The sequence below is a fragment of the Merops nubicus genome, unplaced genomic scaffold (genome assembly GCF_000691845.1).
Source record: "Merops nubicus isolate BGI_N331 unplaced genomic scaffold, ASM69184v1 scaffold7489, whole genome shotgun sequence".
Classification (NCBI taxonomy): Eukaryota; Metazoa; Chordata; class Aves; order Coraciiformes; family Meropidae; genus Merops; species Merops nubicus.
In genome coordinates, this window is record NW_008628978.1 from 29,183 (window position 1) to 48,318 (window position 19,136).

Consider the following 19,136-nt stretch of genomic DNA (forward strand, 5'->3'; position numbering starts at 1 on the left):
TTTTTCCTAAAAAAAAAAAAAAAAAAAAAAAAAAAAAAGAGGAAAAAAAGTGAGAGCTTCTGTTAACTTAGACTTTGAATGAAGCTGCTGTAGTCTATTGGCTTAAAGTATCTTTGAAACCCAGAGGGGCTGTGTTGAGCATGTATTAGTTGATTAAAATGTGTAGAGTGTGGGGGGAAAATCATTCATATTAAAGGGAAATCTTCAGTTTTTCTTCTCATTCAAACAAAATAGTCAAGGTGGATCTACAGGATTTGGTTATAGATGAGGAACTTTTGAAATTTTAGAACAGGAGAATGCCTCTGGAGAAATGTTTTAACAACTTGGAGGTTACCAGAAGCTCTGAAAGACAGTTCAGAATATATTGCATCACATTTTCTGATGTCCAGAAATCTGCAAGTGTCAATTTTGTATTTTAACTCCTTCCTTTTACCTGACTATCAGGGAAGCGTGGTTGAGGCTGACCTGACATGTCATGATGTCGACTTGCTAGGTGGGGTTCGCAAGGGACATTAACCTTGGAGCTGTCGGTAAGACACCTTTCTTTCTCATTTCCTTCAGTAAGGTTAAGGGCTGGGGTGGGAGGAGGGAGGAGATGAGCTCCACAGACCTGGTCACTGGAGTAGTGTTGAAAGTCTGCCATTACCATGGAGAGAATCCAGGCACGGAAGGTAAAGGTTAAATTTAAATTCACCCATGTCCAAGAGGAGCATGGCATTCGTTCTTACGACTGAAACCAATTTGAAAATAAAGATGACTTTTGCTTCAAAAGAAAAGTGATTGCTGTTTTAGGGTTTCTGGAAGCATAAAAGACATTTGAGCACTTACATTCTTCCTCTGTAATTAAATCCAGGTATGGTTTTTGGGCTTTGAAAAACAGCTTTTTTTTTTTTTTCCCCCCACCATAAAAAAGCAAAAATCTTACAGCACACTTCTTCAAAGTCTAATGATGCTGTTAAAAAATGTGTCCAAGTAGGTCTCTGTAAAATAATAAAATTTTTGTCTTCGAAATAGCAACAAAACTGGCATATCATGAGTTTGGATCATTTATCTATTCAACATGGTAATGCTTAGAAGTCATTATTGAGAGAGTATTGCCATTAAAACAAGGAGCAGTTGTAATTTATCCTGTTACAAACCCACTGGGTTCTGGTAATCATCCTTTTGTTTTTTGTGGAGGGCATGATATGTTGATTCTAGACAAACAAACAGAAAAAGCTGAAGAACGGATTTGCAAATCAAGGTGGAAATCCTTGGACGTGTTGGCTCCCCCGTGGCACCCGCGTGTCCTGCACACTGCCCAGCCAGGACTGCCAGGACCTCTCTTTTCCTGACCCTTCATGCAGTACTTTGAGAGCAGCAGAGGAGTTGGGAAGAGCTTACTAGGCTGTAGGAGCATTCCAGGTTCAGTCATTGTTGTGGAACTGAATAGCATGCCAGTTCTGACATCAGCTACAGAAGAAATGTCACTGGTGAGTAGAGGTATTTTGTAAGGTTTTATCAGATATGAAGTATTTGTTGAATTCCAGATAAACTACTTGACGTATCTCCGTTTGAGAACAGTTTTGATCACATGGAGTCATCAGTGCTCTTTCACTGGAAAGAGCTTGAACAGAAATAAGAGGATCTATTTTAACTCTGCATTCTCCAATCTTTCATAGTCATATGGAGTTGCTGATAATAAGAAGCGTGGTGGAACTTGCTGAATATGCTCAGGTGGCCTGTCCCTTGGAAATGAAGCAGATGGCAAGATTGTTACAGGAAAAGAAACAACCTGAGAGACTTTTGCACATGTGGAATTTGGAGATAACTGTAGCTGTATATGATAGGCCAAGGCCATACTCCCTTCATAAAGCAGAAATGCCCATCTCTTATTGGTGAGGTTTATGCATTTAAAACACAACTTCAACATGTATTTCTGTGACTGTAACCTGCCAAATTGCATTAGATGCTAAAAAAGAAAGGAAGAAAGAAGAAAGAGCAGATCAAATTTGAGTTCTGCCCTCCTTGATTTCAGCACAGCTTCACTCTTTTCCTTCCTTAGCACCAGTGAGCATGCAGTCTTGCTCATTAATTTTCCTGTTGAACTTTCTGCAGAGCTTATGTGAGTGTAGGATAGACAGCTACTTCTCTGTCTTTTTCTAAATCTTCACAACGGCCTCTGTGAGAGGTGGTTATATTTCCATTTTAATTTCAAGGAATGAGTATCTGTTGCATCAGTACCTGTTTACATGATATTATTCTGACATGCCTTCAGACATTTCAAAGTCAGCATGCAGAAAATGCATACTTGACTTTAAGAAGGAGAATATAGTGTAAGTGTTAATTTTGTGGCAGGAAGGAAAATTAATTCTGGAGAGCATTCAGCTGCCTTAGCAGTGGATGGTCTTTTCCCTTTCTGAATTCCCTCCTGTGCTGCTTTAACTTCTACAGAAAAAAAAGCAAAGTAAAATGCTGCATGGGCTAAAACCCCCATGATTAAAAGTAGTTCAAGTGCATAATTGAAGATAGTAACTTAATGCATGAACTCAGGAGGACTGAATACATGTTCCACAGGCAGTAACTTTGATATTTCTTAGGCTCCCTTTTTAACCAGTTCCTGGATGCCAACAACTTTCTGAAAGAATTCTTTGAAGCACGTTGTAAGGTGCCATGTTGAACCCTACTGTAAGTAATCAGGTTTTAAAACCAATATATTGAACCAGTGAGGCAGAGAATTAGTGTAACTTTTTGCAGGTAGTACCTATGGAACAAACACCAGAAAGGACAAGAACACCTGAAGTCTCATGTCGGTTTTATCCAGAGGGATCTGGAATGCTTCCTTGTGCATTTTCAGGCAGAGTCAATTGCTACTGTAGATTTGTTTTTTTCTTCTGGGCGAGGTCTTTCTGCCTTAGTGTTCTGCCCAGTGCTGGCAACAAGCTGCTCAGCAACACAGATCACAGGAGAGGGATTCTCCCTGCTCCTGGTACTGTGCACCTGTGGGGTTATAGCAGTCTGGGAGAGCCACTGCAGGGAGCTTTATCTGAATGCAACACTTAGGGAGTGAGTTCTGTTCTGTAACATGCAACTACTGGAGCCAGTAGGCAATGTATCTTCAAGAACTTTAAACGTGTAGTGATGTTGAAACGCTGCTGATCTCGCCATCCAAATGATCTCAGGTAATAAGATTTTCCGAGAGGTGCTGGCTGGGGTCAGGTATTCAGCATGGAGCATTCCCCTTTGAACAGTGGGAAGAGGATGCCAGCAGCTGAAGACAACCTCATATGCTGTGGATGAGCAGCTTGACAAAATACTGTTGCTTTTAATTCATTCATTGACACCTCCACTTACCCAGTAAAACCCAGAATGGAACATAAATGATTATTCCTGTAAGGCAGCAGCTCAAGCCTGTTAGCTAATATTTTATTTATTGCTTTATTTCCCCATTGAACAACCAGTAGTAGTAGCTGCTCCTAGGGCATGAAATATGCATTCCCATCTTCCCCTTGTTTCCTATTTTTGTGGTTTCTGCTGGTTTGCTGGCTGGCACTGTGCACGCAGGTACTTAGATTGTTTCCTGTTGGAAGCGTAAGAACAAATATATTCTGCTTATTTTTTGTCTTGAAGGGACTGGAAAGAGAAGAAGTGGAAAAGCTCTGTAGCTGATGAAGTCTTAGCCTGCACCCCATTACCAGCAGCTGTGAGGGATCCTGCTTTTAGCTGGAAAAAAAATCACTCTGCCTTCTCTCCTAATAAAGTTCATATTGAGGAGCTTGTGCTGCTCTGGAACTCCTCACCAGGGCTTCGTTGCAGAGGTCTCTGTGAGCTTGCTCTGAGTGGGAAGTGTGCTGGAAATGGCTGCTCTGAAAGTTGGGCTGTGTTGTTTGTTTGTTTGTTTGTTTGTTTTCCAGTGCAAAGGAATAAATGACTCTGTTAAAAGTGAAATTGTATTGTTAAATGCAGGACAAACTCCTCCTGTGGATGTCTTTAGGCAGGTTCTAAGTGTTATGTATCAAATAAGAACAACCTTGTGAGATGTCTGTGACCCAGTTGCTAAGCCTTCTAGGCAGCCATGCACACCTTTCCTTCCACAGCTCAACTAAAATTGGTCAAAGTGCTGTATGTTAGTGGATCACTTGCACAGGGGAGGCTTTAACTCTTTTGTAATACCCTAAAATGAATTTATGGATTAGGGGAGTTGGACTAGATGACCTTTAAAGGTCCATTCCAACCAAAAACATTCTGTGAATAACTTTGGAATATGATGCCTCAAAAAGCTTCATTTTTCTTTTAGAAATGCAAGGAGTGTCTTGTGGGTGTCTTTTGACAAAAGAGCTTTTGGCTACAGTCAGGTATGAGTTTCCATAAGGAATGCTTTTGAAAGTGCTGGGGGGAAAGAGCAGTGGCAGTTGCATGCCAGGGTGTACAGAAAACTTTGAAATAGAGGAGCTACCTAAAAAAGATTAAATTGTCTGAGGGAATTTCCAGATAGGCAAGAGGGAAATTATTTGTCTGTGTTTTTAGAACCACTTGAATAGTTTCTGTTCTTGCCCAGAGAAATTATTTCCTTAAAGCACTTGGTAACCAGTTGCTTAAGTTTGTTGGCAAAGGTGAAACAACAGTGTCTTTAAAAATATTTTGCTATAAAAAACTTGTATGAATGGGGCAGAAGGCTTTTTCTCCTCCAAGTAACTTGAAGTACTTAAATCAAAACCTAAAGGAATATAGTCCAGCTTAGTTATTTTGTAGAGTTTTTGTGCACAAACCTATTTGTCCAGTCATATGATCTGTACCCAAAAACTGGCTACTGGGAATTTGTGCTTTCAGAAAGAGGGCTGGATGAACCAAAGCTTTTCCAACTTAAAGAAAGGCTGAGGGCAAGTAGATAGCTAACTGGCATGCCTGAGGATTGCAGGGTCAAAAACTGGAGTAGTGCACATCATAAACGGGTCCTTAGATAATGTAAGCACTGTCATACTTACTGCAGGTAGCTGAGCAGTAACCTCATCAGGAAGTGCTGGCATGCTTGCTCCATCGTGCTTACTCCAGGTACTTGAGGACCCTCTTTATTTGCTTTGTTTTCCAACAGTTCTGAGTTCCACATACAATTTTTGGTGGATGTGACTTTAAAGAAGACTTTGAATCATAAGCATTTCTGGGAAATCCTTGATTTTCTGACCCACTCATATTCTTTCAGGTATTATTTAGGGGGTTACTACAGAAATCCTACTAATTACTAGCTAGTCAGTCTTTATGCCGTACATTTGGTGTCAGACTTCTGTAGCTTTGATTTTCTGAACTGCTGGACCTTTACAGGATGGTAATATATCCTGTCTAAGGAAGCAGCCTGCAGGGTTTTGGGTAGTGTTGCAGAGCTGAACACATAGGTCAGGGGTGAAAAATAACTGAGGTTGCAGAGGGGGTCCTTGGCAGGGTTTCACAGTGAACGTGCTTGCTAGTAAAATGTCTGCTTCAGTTTCAGAGCAGTATGCAACCACCAGTGCTAGTACCCTGTCTTCAAATGAAGTGTAGTTGCTGCTTGCAGGTCTTGCTACTCTGGTAGAGACATTGATGTTCCTGAGAGATAAGGATGCTTAAAGTCTTAATTATTTATAGCTTTTTTGTTCTGCTCTTTCTGTGTTGTCCCTTCTTGCATTGGAGGTACACCTCTGCTTGTGTGTCTTGCAGAGAGGGAGGAAGACAGTGCTACCTGCATTATCCTGGACGTGTATAGCTAGCAAGCTACAGGTGCAAGGTCCAGTTGCAAGGTTTGAGTTTGTTTTTCTTTTAATGGACATTGTTATTTTGCAAATTAGGTTTTTATGTGGTATAGAAAGGTCCATATACTACAGGATTCTGTGAATTTATTTGATACTATTACCTTATCTACATGAAATAAGAGATCTTGAGCTCTGTCAGCATTTGTAGATGATACATGTTGCACAGGAATGAAGGCATGGGCTTAGTAGCTAATTTAGTGTTTAATTTGCCCTTTTTATGCAAATAAACATTCATTATTCTTCATGTCTGCAAAGCATTAAAACACATTTTCTTTAATGTGCTGTGTAAAAATTAAGTCTTTTACAGCATGTTTCCTCCTGTGTAGTTTCTCTAATGGTAGCCCATTGGAAATAAATGTGCTTTTTTTTTCTACCCCTTTTATTTGTTGCTTGGTTGAGTTTTAGATACAGAGTTTAGCCTTTTTTCTCACAGCAAAAATGTATCTTCAACTGCGTGCCTTAGGAGGGTGTTCAAAAAGCTGTGCAGCACAGCATGAGAAATCTAAAGCTCATAAACTGGATCTGTTCCTCTGGGGCAGAGCAGGATAGCTGCAGTGAGGACTGCACCTTCCACCATGCTCACATCCACCCAGCTAGGTCACCTGCTCTCTTTCCTTGGAAATAGCTTCAAAAATCCTTTTAGTAACTGAGCTGAGGTTTAAAATAGAAGCAGTTAAAGAACATCAAATGTCTGGCTTTATCAGCAGAAGTTGCTGAAATGAGATACAAACACCCAAGTACTTGAGGAGCTCAAAGTGCTTTTTCTGGTGGAAGATTGCAGTGTGGGAATGGCAGTGTGCTCACACACATGGGGAAAAACCTGCAGCTGTCCAGCTCTCCTTTCTGTCATTAGTTTCCCCATTCCTTCAACTAAGAAACATAAACAAAGTAAAAATCAGTGCTTTTCTGTTAGAGCACAAAGTTTAGAGTCCAGCGTGGAGGGTTTGGAGTCCAGCTCTGTGCTGGGAGTCACCATCCTCAGAGGCAACACTTAGAATGTTTAATCCTTTACTTATTTTCACTTAATTGAACTTTTCACAATAATTCATTGTTTTCTGTTATCTAATTATATAAAATCCATACATTTGAGTGCTTGGGTTTGAGGTATGATAACCTAGCTTACTATGAAGGCTTTTCCTGCAAGATCACAGCTTTTCTGACAGACTGCAGAAAACTGCTTATTTTTTGGTAGGCTTCTCTTGTTTGAACTGGCAAGTGCAACTGAAAGCATATGTGATCATTTAAGTGTAAAAATCAACTGAATTAGGCTTCCTTAAGTGCTGTTCATACAAGAGACTTGAGGTGAATCAGCTAGGAAAGTTTTCTGCTCAGTGCTTCTAGAGAAGGACTAACCTGTAGAAGAAGGAAAGTTGTACATTGCACCAGCATAACCAGTCATCATCTTCATTAATAGTTTATTCTCCCTTCTGCAGGTCTCTCAGCAGTGAAGGGTGTGGTTTGTCTCAGAGGTCTGTAACTTGTTTGAGCTGTCTGGATTTTGTGTTTGTGTGCACACAGGTCCTCATCAACAAAACTGAGTTGGGCCAGTTCTCACCAGTGGTGAGAGACTTCCCGTTACTTAGGAAGTGGTGGGAGCACTTAAACCTACAGAATGAGAATAGTGTCCAACCCTTCTAGCTCAGGGTCCATGCTGTGGGGAGTGGCAAGGTGCACAGGACTCGTCCCAGAGAGCCATGGGTGAGGAGCTCCAAGAGCCCTCCCTGAGGACAGTGACTGACCTTGGGGCACAGCTTTCTGTTGTGACACTTTCTTCCTGCTGCTGCATTTCTGTCTGGCATGAAGTGGACTCCGAGTATTCTCTCAAGAATTTTTCAGTTTGTGAATTAAACCCTTCCCTACTCAGACAAGGTAGGAATAGGGTTAGTTTAAGCATTTTTTGCGTTACATTTTGATGTTGTCTCTTGAAGGGACCACTGTGAAAGCAGCGTGCATTGACCTCTGCAATGTGTTGAGTCTTTAGGAATCCCACCTATTCAAATACAAACACAGCAGTGGTTTTAAAAGTGAGTAAAACTGAACTTCACTTTAGTATTTCTGTAACACCACATTGTTCATCTCATTTAACCACCTGTTTCCTTTCAGAGAGATTGCAGTGAGAAGCATTGTTTACTAATCTTACACACCCAGCCCTTACCTTACATGAAGAGACTTGTTTCCCCTCCCTCTGTGCCTTGGCATTTTAGTTTTTAAGGTGCACATCAGAGATGTTTACATTAACCATTGGAATAAAACCTCTACAGTTGATACATGTCCTGCCTTTCCTAACACTGTACGTGTACGTTAATTAACCAGTCATTAGCTTGAAGAACTGCACATTTGCTGTATCCAGTGTACCAGGAAAAGGGTTTGAAGATAGTGTGCCTAAAAAGTTGTAAAGTTCAACAACAGGCTTACTAAAGATGGTAAAAGATCCATGTTCAACTAATATCCTTTGCTTAGTGCAATATATCAATTCTGGATCATTCTGTGTAGCTGTACAAGTCCTGTCTTCCTGCTGGTCAGACTGGGGAAGGTCATCCAGACTTGATACAGTCAGGCACCCATTTACCTGAAGACATTTCAACAGCCAAGTATTGAAGATTTGACCACATTTAGGAAGTGGTCTTGGTTTTCCCTTGTTCCTCTTGTCTTCTTGTCCAGAACTCTTCATTGGACCAGCAATCATAGTGAGGAGGAAGCTTTCCCAAACAGTGATTCCTGTCACCCTGTATAGATGAGTGTCTGGTGCTGTGGTTTTCCAGGTGTTGAGTTTGGAGCACTGTCAGTGCAGGCAGCACACCTTTCTGGTGCAGGTCTTTCTTCTGCTAGTGCTGTTGTCTGCACTGGGGAGCTCAGGCAGGATGAGCTTTCTGGCTTGGCTTGAGTGCAGGTTTTGGGCAGGGTTGAGAATGACAGCTGTGGAAGGGCCAGAAGGCTGCTCTGTGTGTGTCTGTGTGTGTGTCTGTGTGTGTGTGTGTGCATCTCTGGATCTGCAGTCCCAAGTAGTAGCTGAAGGAGAATGACTTGTACGACCTATTTCTTCTCACTAACTATAAAGGGTTAAGTGTGGTGGATGCCATCAACCACAGTGTGACTGTTGGAACCAGAAATACTCTGATTTTCCAGCCTGGGAGCACACTGGTTACATCTCCTGGCAGGTGTTCCTCCCAGAAGGAGCAGTCCCATCCAGGTGCCACAGTGCTGCCAGAACTGAGCAGGAGGGCCAGGACAGGGAAGCAGCTGAGATGGTTTCAGGTGTCTAGCCTGAAGTGCAGAAGGGTGGTGATGCACAGCTTGCCAGCTGAGGACAAGAGCTGGCAAATTCTTTCTTTGTAGGTTTTCCTTTGAGTTAGAAAATAAAATAATCTGGTGGTCATGTCCATGTACCAGGAGAGAAGAAACGAGTGATAGGAGTGGGTGCATGTCCCCACACTGGGGGTCTTGCTGTTTGACTTGAGTCTCCCTGTTCTGTACCTGAAGAATGTGTTTGGACTGTGTGGTCCTGGAGTGAGTCCTCCTGCTTTCCTAACAGTGTGCCCATCACACAAACAGGAGGCCTTAGGACAGGTGCTGCCACTTTGGAGACGTGTAAGTCAGGCCATGAAATTTCTCAGATTTTTGAAGCAAAAATTCATGTGAATTTTCTGAAAATCCTGTCACAGTAAAATTTTCCAAAATAGTTTTGTGGGGGCAGTTGAAGGACCACTTGCAGTACCATCGAGGTGACATTAAAACAGACCTTACACAGTCAGCTGGTGCAGTCTCTGTCTTCCCTACTCTTAGACTTTTCTAAATACCTTAACTGGGGACAAAGTAGCAGCAGTATTTGGGTAGGGAGAAGAAGGCCTGATACAGTTCCATGTTTTTTCAGAAAGTAACTTTTATTTTTTTAGAATTAAAAAGTAATTCTTTAATTTTCATTATATTTATTTTATTTATTTTTAATTTTTTCTTTTTTTAGGCTAGAATCCCACCCTGTGTGAGTAAGAATACAGGGAAAACTACTTCAGAAGTGTATGGTGAAAGTCATGGCAGCAATGAAACAGCTTTTTCCATGTGCAATCTGAATCAGAAGTAGTAAGTTGCTTGTAGGCTTGGTAACCAGCAAAGGAGTAGCAAGTAATAAGTCTAAGTTATATCTGTGCTGTCTTCTGTAGCTGCATATGTTTCAGGTTGAGGTCCTACAAGCTTGAAATGCAAAGTTTAGTCTCACATCTCTTTAACTATCACGTATTTCTTACAAAGCTTAAATAATTAGTAAATTAACCCAAGACAGACCATAAGGATGTTTCATGTAACTTTTTTTTTGGTAATAAAAAAATTCCTGTCTTTCAGCACTGGGCTGAATCTGGCAATGGAGACTGTGGGCTTTGTGCTTGGTGTAACAGGAATACAGGGGCTGTGGAGTTCCCATTGATCTCCATGGGCAGTTGCTGTGTTGGCAGGTGAAAATCAGCTCATGCTGCCTGTAATTTATGAATCCCTGTGCACTGAAGGACTGCAGGATATCCATATTTAAGAGGACCTCCAGGAGGAAGCGTGGGACTGGCAAAGCCACACTGACCTCAAGCAAAGGCAGAGTTCTTGATGCACAGAGCCTTGCTCGTGGTAGCAGGAAGTTCACAATGTCTTGGGCAAGAAAAAAGCCACAATCAGGTTTTAATACCAAAAATCTAGGAGTGATTGCTCTTACTTATGGAGATAGGATTGCTTGATGAAAATGGAGGTGTAGTATGTGATTAAACATACATTTTCTTCTTATACTTGTGGTTCAGTCCTGTCATTACAGCACATCAGCCAGTGCAGATCTGTTACTACTGTCTGGAAGATGGTGTCTGATGGAAGAAAGAAAGGTCTGTTTGTATGAAATGAGGTATTTAATGGAGTTTTTTTGTCAGTTAGCTGTCTAGATAAAAATATATTTTTTGGATAGTTGATTGAGCAGCAATTAGAAATAAGGCTCAAAAAAAGTTCAAACTTATTATTTTTATTTGGTATCTTCAATATGCAAGTACCTGGTTTCTCTTATCCACTAATGATGTTTTAGCTTCCATTCTCCTCTCATCTCTCATAATCCCTGAAGAATATTCCTGATGCTGTAGGAATTGAGCTGCCTGGTGAGTTCTCTGTCTCCCTACTACTGGAGCAGGTTGATTGCAGGCTGTTCTGAAAACCTTTCATTCCTAGCACTTCATTTATGCCCAGCCTGCTGTTACAGCCTCTCGAGTGAACTGGATCCTGGATATGCTTTTAAACTGATAAAAACCCTTGCAAAATAAACAGCTGTGGGTGAATCCCAGCCTGGAGCAGTGCTGTGGGTCCTGGGCTGCAGGGAAGAGCTGCTCTGCACCTCCTGACTGATGTCTGACAGGACAGTGACCCGGGGAGGGGGTTCCTGACACAGATACTGGTCAGGGGAGGGGGCTCCTGACACAGATACTGGTTGTGTTGTGCTTTCCTGGGCTGGGTACCATGCTCTCCAGTTTGCTGCAGTAGTGCCCAGTATAATCCAGATACACTTCACTGCTTAAATCCTGCTTAAATTTAGGCCAGTGTGTTTTGAGTTGAAATGGCTCAGGCAAGCCTTTGTTTTGAAATATTTACAACTGCTTCTTACAGCTTTGCACACAAACTTCAGTTTTATCCTGCTTGAAGAAATTTTGGTTTTCCAGTAGATGGCTCCTCCATGTCCCTTTTTGCAGCCCATTGCAGAAAATAAAACAAGAAAGAAGCCAATAGAGAAATGGGACAGAAAGTTATAGGACTCTGTCTTCTTTTCAATATTTATTGCTGTATTTTTTCAATATTTTTGCTTTTCTAGGTGTTTTCTAGGTTTCCTGGACTTAAGTGCTCTCCCTCTCAGTCTCTCGTGGTTCATCGTGCACTCCAGTCAGCACTCTGTCAGAAGGCTTGACTCCTGTTTACTTCACAGTTGAGAACTATTTCTTCTTGGAGAAAAAAAAAAATCAAAAAAAGGAACTGAAGGATATTTCACTTTTTTTCTTGGTTCCTATTCTTTTAAGTTGAAGTGTTTAGGTCTCCATTAACTTTCAGTGGACATGAGATAGAGAAGTGTTTGTGTAACTGCCTATTATTTTTGCTTGAAAACCCCTTTTTGGGTGTTGGATGACTCCCCTCTGTGCCTTCTGAGATACCTGCTGGTTTTCAAGGCTCACGTGGAACGTTTGTGAGGCTTGGTAATACCTTGTGACAAGAAAGGCAGAGCAGGGTGGAGATCAGTTGTACTCTCAGAAATGGAGTTCAGTGCCTGCTTTTTTAGCATGTGATTTGGCTTGAGAGGAGGAGATGGGGAAAGAATAGCTGGTGTTCTGCTGATGGATCAGCTGGTGAAGAACTCTGCAGCACAGCATCTTCTGGACAGGGAGGGGCAGAGCTGTGGGAGCTGAAGGTTGGTCAGACAGGGGTGCAGCTTTGCTTTGCTGGCCTTAGCACTCCTGCCGTGGTAAAAGTTTTGCTTTTCTAGCTTATTTTTTCTTCTGAAGTTTTGCCAGTATTACAGACTGGAGGTATTAGCATGTTATTAACAACCAGCACCAGAAATCCCTCACCATCATCCCCAGCCCCTGAAACCTGGGATTTTTGGGAAAGGTGGGGTTTTTGTGTAAAGCTGTTGCTGTGGGTGTGGTGGGGAGCTGGGACAGGGACCCCTGGGGGGGCTGTGTGGAGCTGGCCTGCCCTGGCTGTGCTGGCTGTGTTGGGCTCTGCAGGGCACTGTTCAGAGGAGTGGCTGAGCTGTGTGCAGGGTGGGTGTCACTCCCACAGCAGTGCTCACCCTCCTCTCCTTGCTGATGGCAGAAGCCTGGGCCTGAGCTTGCTCTGCAGCTTCTCCTGCTTTGTTCACAAGCGTGGCAGGCTCCATGCAGGTGTGTCCTTTACACTTTCTCTCAGGCTGGGTGAAGGAAGTTCCTGCTCTTGCCAAACCCCAGAGGTGCAGCTCTGCTTCCAGCCTTTCAGCTCTCCAACACTGCCACAGAGGTGTCTGCTTGTCTCTGTGCTGCCCCTTGGCGTGTGACCCTGTCCCCTGCTTGTGAGAGCTGCTCAGAACTTGGTCTGCCAGCTTTCTACTCATGTTTACAATAAGTAAAATCTTTTCAGTCCTCTTGTTCTCTTTGGTGAGTGTTTGTGTATACTGGCAGGATGTCTGATGCCACTCAGAGCTGTGGTTCATGTCAGAGGCAGGTGATGTTTGAGGAGCTGCTGTTTGAGGTGATGCTCCTTCTGTGACTCTGAATACCCTCCTGCTCTGTTGAGGTCTTCCCACTTCTACAGCACTCTCTTCCTAGCACTGCTGAGGGACAGCTCGGAAGAATTTCCATCTTCAGCCCAGTGCAGGAGGTAGCAGAAAGAACAAAATGAAGCCTTTCCTGGCTCTGAGGTTCTGCTTTATTGCCAGAGTCCTTTCTGATGCTAATCACAATTCTTGTGACCAAAGAGTTTAGTTGATTGGAGTGAGCTTCAGAGCTTTGTACCTACACACTGACAGCAGAAACCCATCAACTGTTGCTGCTTCTTGGAGCAGTTGATTTATTGTTCAGATCTGTTTGAGTTGAGCATTTTTCTTTTACATCCTTTGATCTCTGGTCTCTGTCCTATGCTGGATCATCAGCCTGGCTTGACGTATGTATCTTGATCTCTATGGTTCAGTAAATTAAGATTTATAAATTGAGATTTTTTCAGGGAAATGGTATGTTATGATCACAGCTGCCAGCTGGCTCTTTAATCTTAAAACATGTCATTTCTCCAAAACTGGTGGTTGGTTTGCATGCACTGCTTTTGGCCCTTAGTCTCAGATGCTCTCAGGGCAGTGTGGCACCACCCTGGCTGCTGGGGTGGCACTTTGCTGATGCTGCCTTGGCAGGTGTCATCCCTTAGACTCACACAGGCAGCAAGGAACCTTGCACCCTGCTTTTAGTCACTTGTGTGAGTGTATTAGGCTAAATTAGGATTTTAAATCCTTGCCTGCTCCTAGTGGGCTTGTCTTTAAAAATGAGTAAGGAAATGGCACTAATGTCACCATTGCACAGCTTCACTAAACGTGAAGACTACACTAAAGGTGTAGACAAGGGTGAAGTGACTGTTGCATCTTTTCTGCAGGATACTCAGGTTGATCCATCTTTGACTGAATGGTTTCTCTCTCCTTAATGGGCAATTTGGAAAAAACAATTACCTGTTCCAGACTAGTTCAGGTTTCTTTTTAATTCTGCGTGCTTAAAAGAAGCTTCCAACATGTTGTAGGAGGAACAGAGTGAAGAAGAAGAAAGCCTTACTGCTGAAGTTGAGGATCATGGGTGTTTATTGCCTACAAAGCCTCAGACAAACTAATATTCAGAGACTGAAGTGTAAAAACAGCTTCAATCAGCTCTGGCAGTGTCTTGTCTGTTAGTGAGCTGGAGCAGTAGCTCAGGTACCTGTACCCTGCCCACTCATTTCCACATTCAGTCCTCAGACAATTGCACAGATGCAGAGTTGGAGCTTATTTGGGAAAACTGATCAGGCCCTTTTGAAGTGTGCCTCTAATTCAGGGTATTCCATGGCTTGGGAACCAGATGACTTGCTTTGGCTTTACAGTCCTGGCCAGTCAGGAGGACAGTGTGGCAACTTCTCATCCCATTGCAGTGTCGTTGAGCCACGTGTGTGTGTGACAGCTGAGCAGCTCTTTACATACTGATATTGCTACTAGGAGTGGCAATTAAATCCTTCACCACATTCATGAAGAGGGCAGCAGAGCCTTTCCTGAGCTTGTGAAGTCTCTTTTATCTGTTTTACTTATCATAAAGAGAGATCTCATTTGCTGCTTCTGTATCTGTTAAATGCCTGTTCCCTCTTTTCCCTGGTGCAGGGTTAGAGACCCTGTGCTCTGCTGTAACAACTTGCTGCTGTTTGAAATAGAATTGTTTCTGCTCTCGCCTGCTCTGAGGTGATGAAGGATGGGCACTAAAGCACAGATTTGCAGTTTGGACTCTGATGGAGGAGGTACAGCTATCTAGTCCTGGTGCTCTGAGGTATCTGGGGGAGGTTAAGGTGCCCTGTGTCTCTGGGCCATGATTTTCTCTGTTATCAATTTTATCAATTTCAGTGTTGATAGAAATGTTTTTCTTTATTTGTAGCAGACCCAAAAGCTGTGCTGCAGCAGAGAAGGTAAGTTTGGGAAGGAGGGGAAAAGGGATGAGTTGCCCTCAGTAGTTCACCTATTCTGGTTTTGGGGTTTGTTTTGGGTTTTTTTCTGATCTAATCCTTAAAGTTTTATGGGCAGATGTTGGACTGGCTGCAGAAACCACAGCCAGCTCAAGGAACAGGGAGAAAATGAGACCAGTTGAAAAACTAGATTTTTCTTAATGCTTCCTGAAGTATTTTTTTGTCCTTTGAGATGCAGACCCTGATGCAAAGTCACCTGTCCAGCGAGGTATTTTCCATGCTCACTTTCCTGATGGAGATGCAGTGTCTGTGCAGTGCCTCTTGCTGGAAGCTGGCATTGCTGGTGTTCATTGGTTCCTCTGCTTGGAGTTCAGCTGGGCATTGCTCTGTGCTGAGGGACTGCTGGCTGCTATTAGCTGTGCTTTAAAGACCAGAATTCCTGGGTTTGGTCAAGTTTAGGTGGTGTTTGAAACCTGATGAAAGCATTAGCTAATATGTATCTCAGTTCTCTGATTTGGGTTATAAGGGACTTACCTGTGAATCTTGTTTTGACAGATATTTAAGCCTCTGGATTTCTTCCTTAGGTAACCAAGCAAATAGTCTCAGATCTGCTTGGCTAAGTGGAACCACGTGTAGACAACAAGGTTTTATTATTCATGGGGAAAAATGTAGCACAAGAGCTTGAAATGTAGATTGCTTAAATATGTCAATACACAATATTGTAGGAGATACAGTAGCTTAATGCCAGGACTTGTAAGAATGATTTAGAAATTCTTGAACATGAGTCTTTAACTGCCACTAAAACTCTGCAAACGTCTTGTACTTTGTCAGTGAATGTGAGATGCACCATGGCTGAACTGTCTGCTAGAAGAACCCCAGCACCTGCCTGGCGTGGCAAGTGATCCCAGCAGTGACTTACTCCTGTTAGCAGCTTCAGGTGGGTGTGTTACATATATTTGCACGTGTATATTGCACGTGTAACACACGTGTGTGTTATCTCTTGTTCTGTGCAGTGCACTAGAAACTGCACGTGCCTTGTATAATTTGTTTCCTACCTGCTCCTCTTGTAATGTCCAGTTTTTCTAATAAACATCTTTTGAAGTCATTGCTTTGTGGCTGTTCTCCAAGGCTCTGAGTGTTCTCATGTGTTGCTTGTCCTCAGTGACATGTTCTTTGGATCATGCAGAGAGGAGAAGAGAGCTCATAACCACTGCCTCTGGGTGGGAACTTGATTTTAAGCTGCCAGGTCAAAAAGCAAGTCCTTTTCTAATAATTTCTGTTCTGAGTATTTTCTTGGAGTGCCCTGATGCTTCAGATCAGGCAGAAAACCATTTTAAGCAAAGGTGAAGAAACTTCCCATAAAGCAAAAGCAATTCTGAACGTTTGTTTTGGAAATGATGCTGAAATAAACTGGAAGTTGTGAGGTTGGGATTTTATTCCTGTGAAGTGTCAGGTCCTTTGGGAAACTTCAGCCACGTGAAGTTCAGAGTTACCTGGCACTGACCTGAACCCCGGGGTCTGGCTTCTCCTGGCTTGTTTTGTCTCAGAGGAGGGCAGAAGAAGGCACGAGGCACTCAGCTCTGTACCACACAGTGCCTCACCCTCTGCACTGCTCCTGCCTGGCTGCCTGCAGCAGAGGGAAGGTGGCCTCTGGCCCTGCCTGGGGGTGTTTTTAGGAGGCAAGAATTTCTCTCTGCGTGTGCATGTGTAGTATTTACTTGAAAATCTCTTTCCTCTATAGAAGTGTCCTGGCATGTCGTGTAGTTTGGGCTTTGTTTTTCATTTTGGCTGTGCAGACATTACCAGAATCACTCAGAAAGTCACTCTATTTTCCCATGCTTAATCCTTTTTGCAGGCAACATTGTACCAGTCTTGCTGAATAGCAGGAATAAACAGTTCTGAAAAATAACTACTACAGAACTGTAAATTCAGGAGCTGGCATGAGGCTGTTTTTGAGACTTGGCCAAGAAGGCAAGATTAGAGATTAATCCTATAACAAACATATGTGATAAATTAAAAGAAAAAAATACTTTTTGAAGTTTAACTCAACTCTAACCCTCTTCAGACCAATCAACCTCCTCGAGTACCTGGATCTGGCCCATTGTGCAGCATCAGAGCTGTGTGCCCAGCCCTCTGAAGGCAGCTCTGGGCATGGAGCTGCTGTGCCCTGCTGGTGGGCAGCTTGCTCCCTGGGCAGAGGATGGTGTGATGTTCCACTTGGTCAAAATTCACTGAGTGTCTCCTGTCAAGGAAAGATTTTGGGTTAAGTCTCATAGGTTTAGCATCCTGTGAATAACCAAGTCTCTTGCTTTGATGGGGCAAGAAGGGAGATGCTTTTCAACCAGCACTGGTCTGGAGAAATCAGCAGCTTGCAGCTGAGGAGCCATCCCTGAACCCACCAGAATGTGAATAAACATCTTTTAGTTTGTGTCTGAATGTGTGAATTCCTGCTTTTTGTAAAGGAAGCTGTGAATTGGAAATAAATGTCCTGGGTAAGTTGTATTCTGGGGAAGGGAGAGTGCTGAGAGGATGCTTTGTGCACATCCTGGGGGTCCTCCTGGCTGAAGAACAACAGTAACGTTGCTCTGATGCAGTAAACTGCAAACTGGAGCTAGGGAAGAGTTTATATGGTGGACCTTGGGCTGATGGCATTCATTTCTCTTCTTAAAACTTTAATTTCTGCTACAGTTTGGGGAATGAAATGGTAAAGGGAGTGGTCAAACAAGCTGCCACATGTTGGAAATGGACACATTGGGAACTTCTGTTTCTTGCAGCTCTGCACAGGTCCTTTCACTTCCACTGGCTGTATTTGGAATTCATTTTTTTTTTTCATATTTTGAATTGCATATTTGATTGCCTGAAACACAACGTAGATGTGTCAGACTTAAAGAAACATGCTAACTGATCCCTTTCCAGAAACACTCAGAACTTTTATGTAATTCATAAATGTTTACTTTTAAATAAAAATGTTTTATGGATTTTAACTTTATAAACCTGTATAAATTGCATCAGAAAATAATAAAAATCATTTTATATAGCCTTTATAAATTTTAACTGAGGAAACACACAAAAGTCTCAATATTTGAATTTTCTGTTCAGAAGGAAAGCCAAAAAATGTGACAATACACTAAATTGTGAAAAATAATGTGGAAATCTCCTAGCTGTCAGCTGAGGGGGTGCACAGAGCTGGTTCTGCCAGGGTTGCACCAGGAGCTGGGGCAGTGGGCAGGGGCTGTGACTCAAACAACTGCTCCAAATGGAGCCAGCAGCAGCCTTGGGAACTTCTGAGATTTGGAATCCTGGACCTGCCCTTCACCTGCGAGGGGTTTTGCAATGAATTGGGCAGTTCTTCAGTCTGGATTTGTTCCCAGGGCTTTCCCCTGGTCTGCAGCTCTTCACTCCACTGGGCAGCCTGGGTCGCTGGGAGCTGGTAGTGTTGCTGCCATTGATTTTTTGGGTGGCTGTGGAGGCTGGGCTTGGAGAGGAATCTCTTTCAGGGTCCCTAAAAAAGAGCCTGTTGCTCGTGCTGTGGCCTCGCTGGGGAGCTGGTGGAAGGTGAAGTGTCAGGGAAGGGTTGGGGGAACCTGAATCGCCTGGAACTGATGGAAGAAGGGAAGAATGAAGGACAGGAGGTGGTGGTGACAGTTTTCCTGTGTATAGTGTCATAAACTGTCACTTGTGGCCTACTTTGAATGTGTCCCTTGTGATCAGCTGTGGTGTTCCAAAAATTCATGCTTGGTTTCTGCTTTAGGCTTCACTGTGCCCACTTCTTGATTTCTGCTGCTTTTCCCTGTGCTTTCTCCACAGGGCAGCTTCTTTTGGCCTTGTCATGAAATTCTTTCCTAAGCTAAATAAATGGATTTCCTAAAGTCTTCAAAACAAATCAAAAAGCAAAACCAAAAAAAAAAACACACAAAAACACCTCTTTGATCATGACCTCCCTGCAGCTACAACACACTTTGGATTTTAGCTGCAGCTGCTACAGTCCCCTCACAGCTGTGGGGCTGGGCTGTGCTGCTGTGGGACAGGGCTGTGCTGCTGTGGGGCTGGGCTGTGGGGCTGTGCAGCAGCTGTGGGGCCGGGCTGTGGGACAGGGCTGTGCTGCTGTGGGGCTGGGCTGTGGGGCTGTGCAGCAGCTGTGGGGCTGGGCTGTGGGACAGGGCTGTGCTGCTGTGGGGCTGGGCTGTGCTGCTGTGGGGGGGGGGCGAGACCGACTTC